Here is a 10,535-nt window from a genome sequence, read left to right on the forward strand (position 1 = left end):
AGGGGACTCGGGGAGAATGGACTGAGGGGACTTGGGGGAAAATGGACTGAGGGGACTCGGGGGAAAATGGACTGAGGGGACTCAGGGGAAAATGGACTGAGGATACTCGGGGGAGGATGGACTGAGGGGACTCGGGGAGAATGGACTGAGGGGACTTGGGGGAAAATGGACTGAGGGGACTCGGGGGAAAATGGACTGAGGATACTTGGGGGAAAATGGACTGAGGATACTCGGGGGAAAATGGACTGAGGGGACTCGGGGGAAAATGGACTGAGGATACTCGCGGAGGGTGGACTGAGGATACTCGGGGGAAAATGGACTGAGGGGACTCGGGGAGAAATGGACTGAGGATACTCGGGGGAAAATGGACTGAGGGGACTCGGGGGAAAATGGACTGAGGGGACTCGGGGGAAAATGGACTGAGGGGACTCGGGGGAAAATGGACTGAGGGGACTCGGGGGAAAATGGACTGAGGATACTCGGGGGAAAATGGACTGAGGGGACCTGGGGGAGGATGGACTCAGGATATTCAGAGAGGATGGACTGAGGGGACTCGGGGGAGGATGGACTCAGGATACTCAGAGAGGATGGACTGAGGGGACTCGGGGGAGGATGGACTCAGGATACTCAGAGAGGATGGACTGAGGGGACTCGGGGGAGGATGGACTCAGGATACTCAGAGAGGATGGACTGAGGGGACTCGGGGGAGGATGGACTCAGGATACTCAGAGAGGATGGACTGAGGGGACTCAGGGGAGGATGGACTCAGGATACTCAGAGAGGATGGACTGAGGGGACTCGGGGGAGGATGGACTCAGGATACTCAGAGAGGATGGACTGAGGGGACTCGGGGGAGGATGGACTCAGGATACTCAGAGAGGATGGACTGAGGGGACTCAGGGGAGGATGGACTGAGGATACTTGGGAGAGGATGGACTGAGGATACTCGGAGAGGATGGATTGAGGGGACTCGGGGGAGGATGGACTGAGGATACTCGGAGAGGATGGACTGGGGGGACTCGGGGGAGGATGGACTCAGGATACTGAGAGAGGATGGACTGAGGGGACTCAGGGCAGGATGGACTGAGGATACTCGGAGAGGATGGACTGAGGGGACTCGGGGGAGGATGCACTGGGGATACTCAGAGAGGATAGACTGAGAGGACTTGGGGGAGGATGGACTGAGGGGACTCTGGGGAAAATGGACTGAGGATACTAGCGGAAGATGGACTGAGAAGACTCGGGGAAGAATGGACTGAGGATACTCGCGGAGGACGGACTGAGAAGACTCGGGGGAGGATGCACTGAGGATACTCGCGGAGGATGGACTGAGAAGACTCAGGGAGGATGGGCTGAAGATACTCGGGGAGGATGCACTGAGGATACTTGGAGAGGATGGACTGAGAGGACTCGGGGAAGAATGGACTGAGGAGACTCGGAGAGGATGGATTGAGGATACTCTGGGGAGGATGCACTGAGGGCGCTCTGGGAAGGATGAACTGAGGAGACTCATGAATAGTCTCCCACTACTCTATCAGAGATAACCACATTTTAGCAAACACTCCGTTGGAGTCACCCCATGCACACATGTGTACATGCAGCCAAGCCTTTTCCCATGCTATTAGCTGGTGCAAGTTCCATCCCTGGATTTTAAGCATGGGTCGCCTGGAAGAGCTTTGTTAGAGGAAGAAGAAAGAGGTGTCTCTCAGGAAAATCCTGGTTCCCAAAGTTGCACATTATGTCAGATGTACCTGTCTTTGACGGCTGGGAGAGCGGACAAGACCCTGCCCCAGCCCTGGCCAGGAATGGTGGCTGGTGAGCCCCTAGTTGCAGGCAACCTGGACCTGTCCTCGCAGCACCTGAAGAGGGGAAAGGAGACTTGAGGAGAATGACTGTCCCCAGGCGACCGCCCATGAACACCTGAGCACCCATCTGATAAACAGCCTGGAGTCACTGGAGAGTGACAGCTTCCATGTATATTCATATATGCTCACCATTATTTTTCATAACCACATCACATTGCATCATTTTAATGTATCATAATTTTCTCAACCAGCCCCATCCAGAAGCTTCTTAACCCAATCTCTTTCTAAGGCCCTCCAAAGGGCTGGAAGAGGGAGCATCTTTATTTTGCTGCTGCCATCAGGGGTCTTGGGAGAGTCCCCTTGGATCCTGATTTTTCAGGGCTTGATGCCTGAGAATAACTGACAGAAATTTTGAGAACTGTGCCCCCCGTAATAACAATAATTAACATTGTTTTCAGTACTCTGGGCCAGGCACTGTTCTAAGCACTTTGTACATATTATCTAAGTGACTCTTCACAACAACAACCTTCTGAGGTAGGTACTACTGTTATCTCTTTTTTATAAATAGGGAAACTGAGGCTGAGAGAGAGAGAGATTAACTTGTGCAAGACAACACAGTAAATGGTTGTGCTGGGATTTGAACCAGGCAGTCTGGCACCAGCATCCACACTCCTTCTTTCTTTCTTTCTTTCTTTTTTGAGATGGAGTCTTGCTTTGTCGCCTAGGCTGGAGTGCAGTGGCGCGATCTCAGCTCACTGCAAGCTCTGCTTCCCGGGCTCATGCCATTCTCCTGCCTCAGCCTCCCGAGTAGCTGGGACCACAGGCACCTGCCACCACGCCTGGCTAATTTTTTTTTTTTTGGTATTTTTAGTAGAGACGGGGTTTCACCATGTTAACCAGGATGGTCTCGATTTCCTGACCTCATGATCTGCCCGCCTTGGCCTCCAAAAGTGTTGGGATTACAGGCATGAGCCACCGCGCCTGGCCCAGCATCCACATTCTTAATCACCAATTTGTCTAGTTGGCTGAAGAGTTTAGCTGGTTATTGATAATAAGCAGTATGTCTTCTTGATCATTCCTCCTAAATTTCGGTAGATTATATTTTGAGGCTTGTACTTACGGAAAAAAAAAAAAAGAGAAAAAATCTGACACTCCTCTAAAGAGTTCAAGAGTCTCAGATTCTCTGGGTCCGTCAATCCTGGGCAGAACCCTGCTGACTGGTTGATATGCCACAGGTTAATATTTTGAGCTGTTCCTGGGTGGTGTGGCCTGCACATACCTGCCCCCAAGCTCTCCTTACCACCCTCTCCATGCCCTTAGATAGAAATGACAATGACTATTCCCATTGCTGGTAAAGGGTCATCATACCCTTATCCATCCTATACAAATACGTTTCTGCATAGAAGCTACTTGCCTTGCTGGGTCAAAACCAGTGGTTCTAACTAGAGAGGGCCATGAGGCTGCCTAGTACTGTTCAGTTGTATATGGTGACGCTGGTAACACACTGGAATCACTGAGACACTTCTGTAAAGTGCAGATGCCTTGGGTCCTATCAAAAGGAACCATGGGAGTGGGGCCTGGGCTTGCATCCTTTAAGAATTGTCCCTAGTGAATCATGTTGCATCTTAGCCAAGGACTCCTGGGATCCCAATTGGTTTCAGCCCTAGGTTTTCTCTGCCTCTACTGCCAGCTTGCAGGACTCTTCCTACTCATTTTGGGGATGTTTGATGCAAAAGTTGATGCCTTGTGGGTGCAGACTTCCAGGAGCATGTTGTCTGAAACCTGCAGTTATTTCAGGCTGAGGCTCTTCCTGCTGGGAGCCAGGGACAAGAGTGGATTAATGTCAAGGGTCCCATGATTGTGGACAATCCCAGAGACACTATAAATAGATGGAGAGAAGCTGTTTCTTCTTTTCTCCTCAAGGAAACCACCCAAACAGAAACATTTCATACAGTTGCGATTGAGGAATGCAGTTGGCCACTCAAGCTTAAGAGAACGTTGGAGTTTTTTTGTTTTTGTTTTTTCCTTTTTTTCCTTCTCTTTCTCATTTTCCTTGAAGGAGGATTAGAAAACACACACAGGCACAGGCCACAGGTGCGCGTGCGCGCGCGCGCGCACACACACACACACGAATGCTTTTTCTTGATCTGAAAGAGCACTGTCGAGTCACTAAGTTGATTGTCCTTCTTTCAGTTCAGCATGCCCTGCCAAATCTTACCATAGAACAGATGCCTGTGGCGCTGCGGTGGTGCCCAACAGCTCTGAGTTTCAGCCTCTTCTTCCTGGGACTTAACCTCTCACTCTCCACTGCTGTCCTTTGAACCCACAGGAGTAAATTGGTGAGCATCATTCATTCAAATGCACCATGAGAAGTGTAGTGGGGAGATGCAAAAGAAGAATGAAATAGCCCACAGAAGATTTCCACACAAGCTGATAAATATACACCTGTGGTTCTCGTTAACCACAGGAGTCAGTGTGGCCCTGTGTGATATAATAAAGAATAAACCTTTGGTCTCTGCCCCTAGTTCCTGGCACCGCGCTCCTAAAACCCTTGTAATTTCCTAAGTGATAGTCGTGCTAGGAGCATCTTTTGTTCTAATATTTAGTCTTTGACCTTGGTTCCTGACACAGAGCTCCTAAATCCCTTGGAATTTCCTGGATAATAGGTGCATCTTTTGTTCTAATGAGGTGACTCTTGGTGGGCCCCTGGATGGGGGCTGGTCACTAGAAAGACCTCAGAATGATCAGAGGCTCGGAACATTCAGCCCCACCCCCATCCCCAGGGAGGGGAGAGGAGTTGGATATTAAATTAATAATTGATTCTGCCCTTGTGATGAAGCCTCCATAAAAATCCCTAAAGCACAGGGTGTGGAGGGATTCTGTGCAGGTGAACACATCCATGAACCAGGAGGGTGGTGCCCCCCAACTCCACTGGAACAGAAGCTCCTGTGCTGGGGACCCTCCAGTCCTCGCCCTATGCATCTCCCCTTCCGGCAGCTCATCTGTGTTTTTATCTATCCTCTAGGATAGAATAAACTGGTAAATGTGTTCCCCTGTGTTCTGCGAGCTGTTGTAAGAAATTATCAAGCAAAAGGGGTTGTGGGAACCCCAGTTTATAGCCAGTCGTGGGTCAGAAGTACAGGTGGCAAGTTGGGGCTTGCAGTTGGCATCTGAAGTGGGGGCATCTTATGAGTTCTTAACTTGTGGATCCCTCACTAACTCCAAGTAGATAGTGTTAGAGCTGAATGGAATTGTGGGACACACATTTGTTGTCTGCAGAGAATTGGAGAAGTGCTTGGTGTGGGAAATCACTTACATATTTGGTGTCAGAAATGTTGAGAATATAGAGAAAAACTGTTTGCTTTTCCTATATACCCAGGAAGCCCCAAGCCTTTTAAATTATGGTAACAAAAATCAGAGAAATGCAGCAGGCAGTTGGGCTGTATGTACTATGTTTAAGAAAAGAACAATAACAACAAAAAAAACCTTTAGAACTCACAAATTCTCATGGTGTTGTCCTTCAGAGCTTACCCTTGGATGACCTTCTGCTCATTCCCAGGATACTCCATGTACTGCTCTAGAAGAGCCTTTTCCCTGTGGAGGCCCAGGAGCCCAGCCCCAGAATTAAGAGAGAAGGGACTAACACACCCCACCGTGAATGGGCTCTAAGCCCAGTGCAGTCCTGTCCTCTTGGTTCATTCTGGTGGTAGAATTTTGGGCCATGCACCCTTTATGCAGTTCCTGCCCCTTGGGCCTCATACTCACATCCAGAGAACACTGCAGAAGTTCATTGGCGGTGCCTCCCACAATAGTTCCGCTCCAGCCACACCCCGGGCTCTGCCTTGCAACTCTCCAGCCCTCAGGGGAAGCTGCTGCTTCATCGTCTGCCAGGTCTAGGGGTATGAGGGAGATGGGCATATGAGGTACATCCTCCTAACAGGCAGAAAGCAGGCAGCCTTGTGTGTTGAGACATGCCCCCACCCCAACCACTTTTCCTCCCCATGTCCACAGAAAAGCCAACCTGTGGTGGCTGTTGGTGGCCTTGGGTATAACCTGAGGAAGGGCTTGGGGAAAGGGAGGCAGGGAAGTCATACTGGCTACAGGGAGCTAGGTGTCTTTAAAACTCCTAATTGTGGAATTGTCCTCATGCTTCCTGTCTCTGAACTTGACTTCTGATACTAGACCTCTTGGTAGGGGCCCAGGAGATGAGGTTTGAAGTCACCTTCTGGCATCCTGGGGGTCACCTAGGCTATGTCTGTTCTTGCTCCTTGTCTCAGATTCTGGGCCATTCTGCATGGCAAGCAGTAGGCAGCAGGTGGGAGCCTGGAGACCACCCAGCCCACCCCCTTATCTTGCAGGCAAAGATACTGAGGAGCAGAGAGGGGGCACTGAAGTTCGAAGTCCCTTACTTGGAGAGGGACACTGCCAGGATGAGGACACAGGTCCTCAGGTGCTCCGGTGCACAGCAATGCCATGTGCGCCTGGGAACACAAGAGTCTGTCTGGGCTGTGCCTCCACGCACTGTGCCAGCTGTCAGCCAGCCTCCCTTGCAGGTCACAGACTCTTGTCATGCTGTGTCACAAATATAGCTGCTTGTGATCTTCAAATTTCCATAAATGACAGAAAATGGAATCCTCTTGCTTGATGGTACATTCATGGCATCACCCATCCCAGAAGTGTGGTATGCTTGAGACTTCTTAAAATCAAAAAGTGTTTGCTTTTTAAAGACGTGATTCCTTAATGGTGACTTTAAGCACCTAAAGTTCTCCAAACAAACTTGCTGAATTACTAAAACCATCCATTTTGCCAAGCTGATCGTGAAACAGAAAAAATGACCTTCGTGGAAAAACTGGCGCAATCCAAATAAAACATAAATTTTAATTCATTGTAATGTACCAGTGTTAATTTCTTAGTCTTTACAAACATACCCAGCTACATGGGTTCCTCTCTGCTTGAATTAAAGGCCCAGCACACCCTAGGAGGATGTAGCTCCAAAGGAGTGGGGAACCAGCCTGCAGCCTCCATTGCACCTGCCCTGGGAAGAAGACTCCCAATCTCCCTTTGAAACGTGGCTCCATCCTGCACCCCAAATTAGGCCCCTGTGGACTTCTACCCACAGCACCCCCCACAGACTCATCTCATTTTTGTGAGGTGCTCTCTCTTTGGGTGGGGGTGGGGCGGGGTCTACACCACTCTTTTTGTTGGAGAAAGTCCCCTGGAGAAATGCTGCTTCAGCAGCAAAGAATTATGTCACATCTTCTTTTCTTGGGAAAGAAAGTGGGGAGAGAAAAGAAGAGTGATTTAGGCATATTAGGCAGCCAGCACCAAGGAAGTTCTACCAAATATTTTTTAAACTGTATGTTAGAATAATATGATAGTGAAGAGAGTTCTACATATCCTTCACTCAGGAACTCCTGAAGCTTATCACTGGTTTTGGGTGAGTGCTTTGTCATGGTTAAAGACATTTTAGAAGATAAAAACAAAGAAAATGCCTGGAAGCCAAGCCAAAGGATAGAAGAAAAGAGGAAGAAGGAAAGAAAGAAAGAAAAAGAAAAGAAGGAGAGAAAGAGAGGAAGTAAAGAAAGAAAGAAAGAAAAAGAGGGAGAGAGAGAAAGGAAGTAAAGAAAGAAGGAAAGAGAGGAAGGAAGGAAGGAAGGAGAGAAGGAAGGAAGGATAAAGGGGAATAAAAACCAAGAAGCTGAAAGAGTCTGTGGGTTGTTGAAAGGCAAAAAGCGGCTATCTCTGTGGTCAGGCTGCTCCATCATGCCCAACCTCTCCACTTGTTTTTCACCTCTGGCTTCTTCCAGTCTTGGGGCCAATAACAGTGTTGGAAATGTCACGGGTTAATCATGACAGGCAGCTGTGCAGAGCCGGCTGGGCATGGCAAAGTTGGAAGCATCACTCAGGCCAGGTGTGGACTGCCCTCTAGCTCTGCTGGATGCATGTTAAGGTGGTTCGGGGTGGGGTGGTTTCCCCCAGAGGCTGGGGTAGGTCAGATGACATGCCTGTCAAACTAGGTTGTGACTACCTGGAGCCAGGAGGCCGCATGCTGGACGATCACAGAATTATTGAGGCACACACAAATCATCATCAAGAGGTTATTGGAGACCTACTTTGTGCAGGCACTGTGCTGGGTGCTGAGGATACAGCTGTGACAAAGTGGAAAAATTCATGCCTGCATCATCCTATAGCAGTGGTTTGCAAAGTGTGGTCTCTGGACCACCAGCAGCAGCATTGCCTGGGAACCTGGGAGAATTGCAAACTGAATCAGAAAGTCTGAGGGTGTGGCCCAGTGTTCTGTGCTTTTGCCAGATCTCCAGCAGGTTCTTAGATGCACTAAAGTTTGAGAAATCCTGTATAGATGACATCCCTGGCACACAATGTGTGCTCCTGTAAGGGAGCCAGGAGCAGTGGTACCAGTATATGGGGCTCTGGGTGGTCCCAGCTCCCTCTCTCTCCCCATGGGCCCACAAAGATACTAGATTGCACATAAAAGGTAACTGACCACAGAAAATCCTGAGCTCTCGCAGGCAGGAGCATAACGATGCTGATAATAATACCAACTGCAACAGCTGACGTCCAATGGGCACTTGCTCTGTATCAGTCACTGATCCAGAAGCTTCACATGGACTAGCTCAGATCATTTAACCCTCACAACTGTCCAAAAGCAAGCACTGCTGTTATCTCCATTTCAGAGTTGAGGAAATGGAGGCATAGAGAGGCTACAGCTTTTAGAGAGGAGGCAGCAAATGAGTGGTGTAGATACGGTTGTGTTGGGTTGAGGTTAACCAGGAATCATCCGGGCAGGTGGGAAGGGTTGAGCCGGGTATGATGGCAGCAGGAGAGCAGTCCTGGGGTGAGTGCAGGTAACATTAGCTGATGGAAAACCCCAGGGAGGTTTTCCTGCTTCCCACTGATTTCCCAGAATGCCCCTGGGTATTAGGTTGCCCAAGGACTTCCACATTAAGCCCCTCCCTCCCATATATTGGTGCCTGTGGATCTCCACCATGTTTATTTCGGAGCTTGGGGGAAAACTCCAGCTCATGAATCCACGGTAAAACAAGAGGCTTATAACTTGGGGTGTCATTTCCCCTGACTCTTGGATTGATCTGCATGTTCATGAGTGCCATGAAGCTAGAGTTCCCTCTGCAGAGCTGCAAGCTGTCTGGAGAGGAAGATGAAGATGTCTTAGCCCCAGGCTTCTCCCTTGAGTGTCTCCACTGAGAGAATAACAGAGCGGGGTGTGTCATTAATAAGAATTTGCTTGAAGGTTTTGAAATTGAATACTTTTGGAAGGAAAGGACAGGTAGTTGGAAGATAGACCACAGTACAGGTAGCGTGGCCTGTCTTGCTCACTGAGTGATCTCCCATGTGCAGCTCATAAGAGCCTAGTGAAATATTTTCCTGAATGAGCAGAGTACGCCCCGCCTCAGGGCCATGGAATGCCCCAGCTATCCAAGCACTCAAGACCCACCGAGACCGTGAGCGCAGCCGGAGGCAAGGTGAGCCAAGTGTAGACTTGGAGTGGAGAAGTTAAGTCAGTCGCTTGGGAGCAAGAGGGCTCCAGCTGATGCTGGGAAGGCTGGCAGGGATTCCGGGAGATGAAAGCACAGGAGGGGATGCTCTCCATGCCGGGGGGTCAGCCGGGAAAATGTGTGTAGGTAAGAATGGACATGGAGAATGAGTGAGCTACCCCTCGGTTCCCCAGCCCCCTGAACCCTGGGCCTCGGGGGCTCCTGCACGTGTTTCCAGTCTGCAGCAGGCTCCCACAGAGTCATTAACTGCAGCAGGGGAAACACCTGCCCCTGGCTGGTGCCAGGTTTTTTTATGTTGTCTTCATTGCTTCGTGCTTATCTCATTTATGATTATAGAAAAGATTCTTGGCAGCTGTCATCAAATCCTAACAGTGCCTTTAATGTCCCTCGTATATCCTGAATGTGTCAGTAATTCCACTCTGCACATTTATGCCTTTCTTTCACCGGCAATAAAATTTTAGAAAAATATAACTTCAATGGAAATGCCTATGAGGACAATAGGGAACATAAACACACGCCTCCTAATGCTTGAAGTAGGTGAGCACACACAGGCAAATAGCATGGGCTGAAGTGGTCTGGGCATTCAAGAAATTGGGCTTGAGGAGGATCAGGCTGTAGGCACACAGGGCTTTTGCATGCATTAGAAAGTAAGGCTGTTAGTGGGATGGCTGGCCTGGGCTTGTCTTTCTCGGGGTTATCAATGAAGGCACATCATGGGTGATGCATTTAGTTTCTTGCCTCCCTTAGAGTTAGACATTATTCTGTGGCTTCTACTTGGCTGTTGCAGTGATAAGCTGAGGCCCTGACACCATGTTCCTGTCACCTTCCTGTTGTGGCCATGAACGATGCCTTGAGCTCAGCTGTGCCTGGATGCTTGGACTCAGCTGCTGCAGCTCAGAGACTCTGGACGAGCCCTTCAGCATCAGACCATCTCTTCTGAGATTCTGCTCAGGACTTGGGCCTGGATGATCTGCTGAGCTTCAGTCTCTGCCCTGCTCCCCTCATGGAGGACCTGATTCATCTGGAGCCTCGGACTCCCTTTGTAGTGGTCCCTGGGATCAGAGCAGCACTCTTGGGTGAGTTTACATGCCTGTTTTGTCAGACAGGCCTTTCTGATGCTGGATCCATAGCTGCCTGGATCTGCTCCGCGGCTCAGCACCTTCCAGATCGTGCTGGATGCCTGCATCTGGACCTC

The 10,535-nt window shown here is 49.7% G+C and overlaps 1 long non-coding RNA gene across 2 annotated transcripts; it reads left to right on the plus strand.

The window, feature by feature from the left end:
- The first annotated feature begins 729 nt into the window (after nucleotides 1–729).
- Nucleotides 730–4,315, plus strand: LOC129143117 (uncharacterized). Of its 2 annotated transcripts, none has more exons than XR_008546234.2 (2): nucleotides 730–2,339; nucleotides 4,135–4,315. It is a non-coding gene; the product is annotated as an uncharacterized LOC129143117 (long non-coding RNA). The 2 variants fall into 2 exon arrangements; XR_008546235.2 differs by having other exon boundaries at nucleotides 811–2,339; nucleotides 4,004–4,315.
- Nucleotides 4,316–10,535: the final 6,220 nt, after the last annotated feature.

The sequence above is a fragment of the Pan troglodytes genome, chromosome 12 (assembly GCF_028858775.2).
Source record: "Pan troglodytes isolate AG18354 chromosome 12, NHGRI_mPanTro3-v2.0_pri, whole genome shotgun sequence".
In the NCBI taxonomy this organism is placed as follows: domain Eukaryota; kingdom Metazoa; phylum Chordata; class Mammalia; order Primates; family Hominidae; genus Pan; species Pan troglodytes.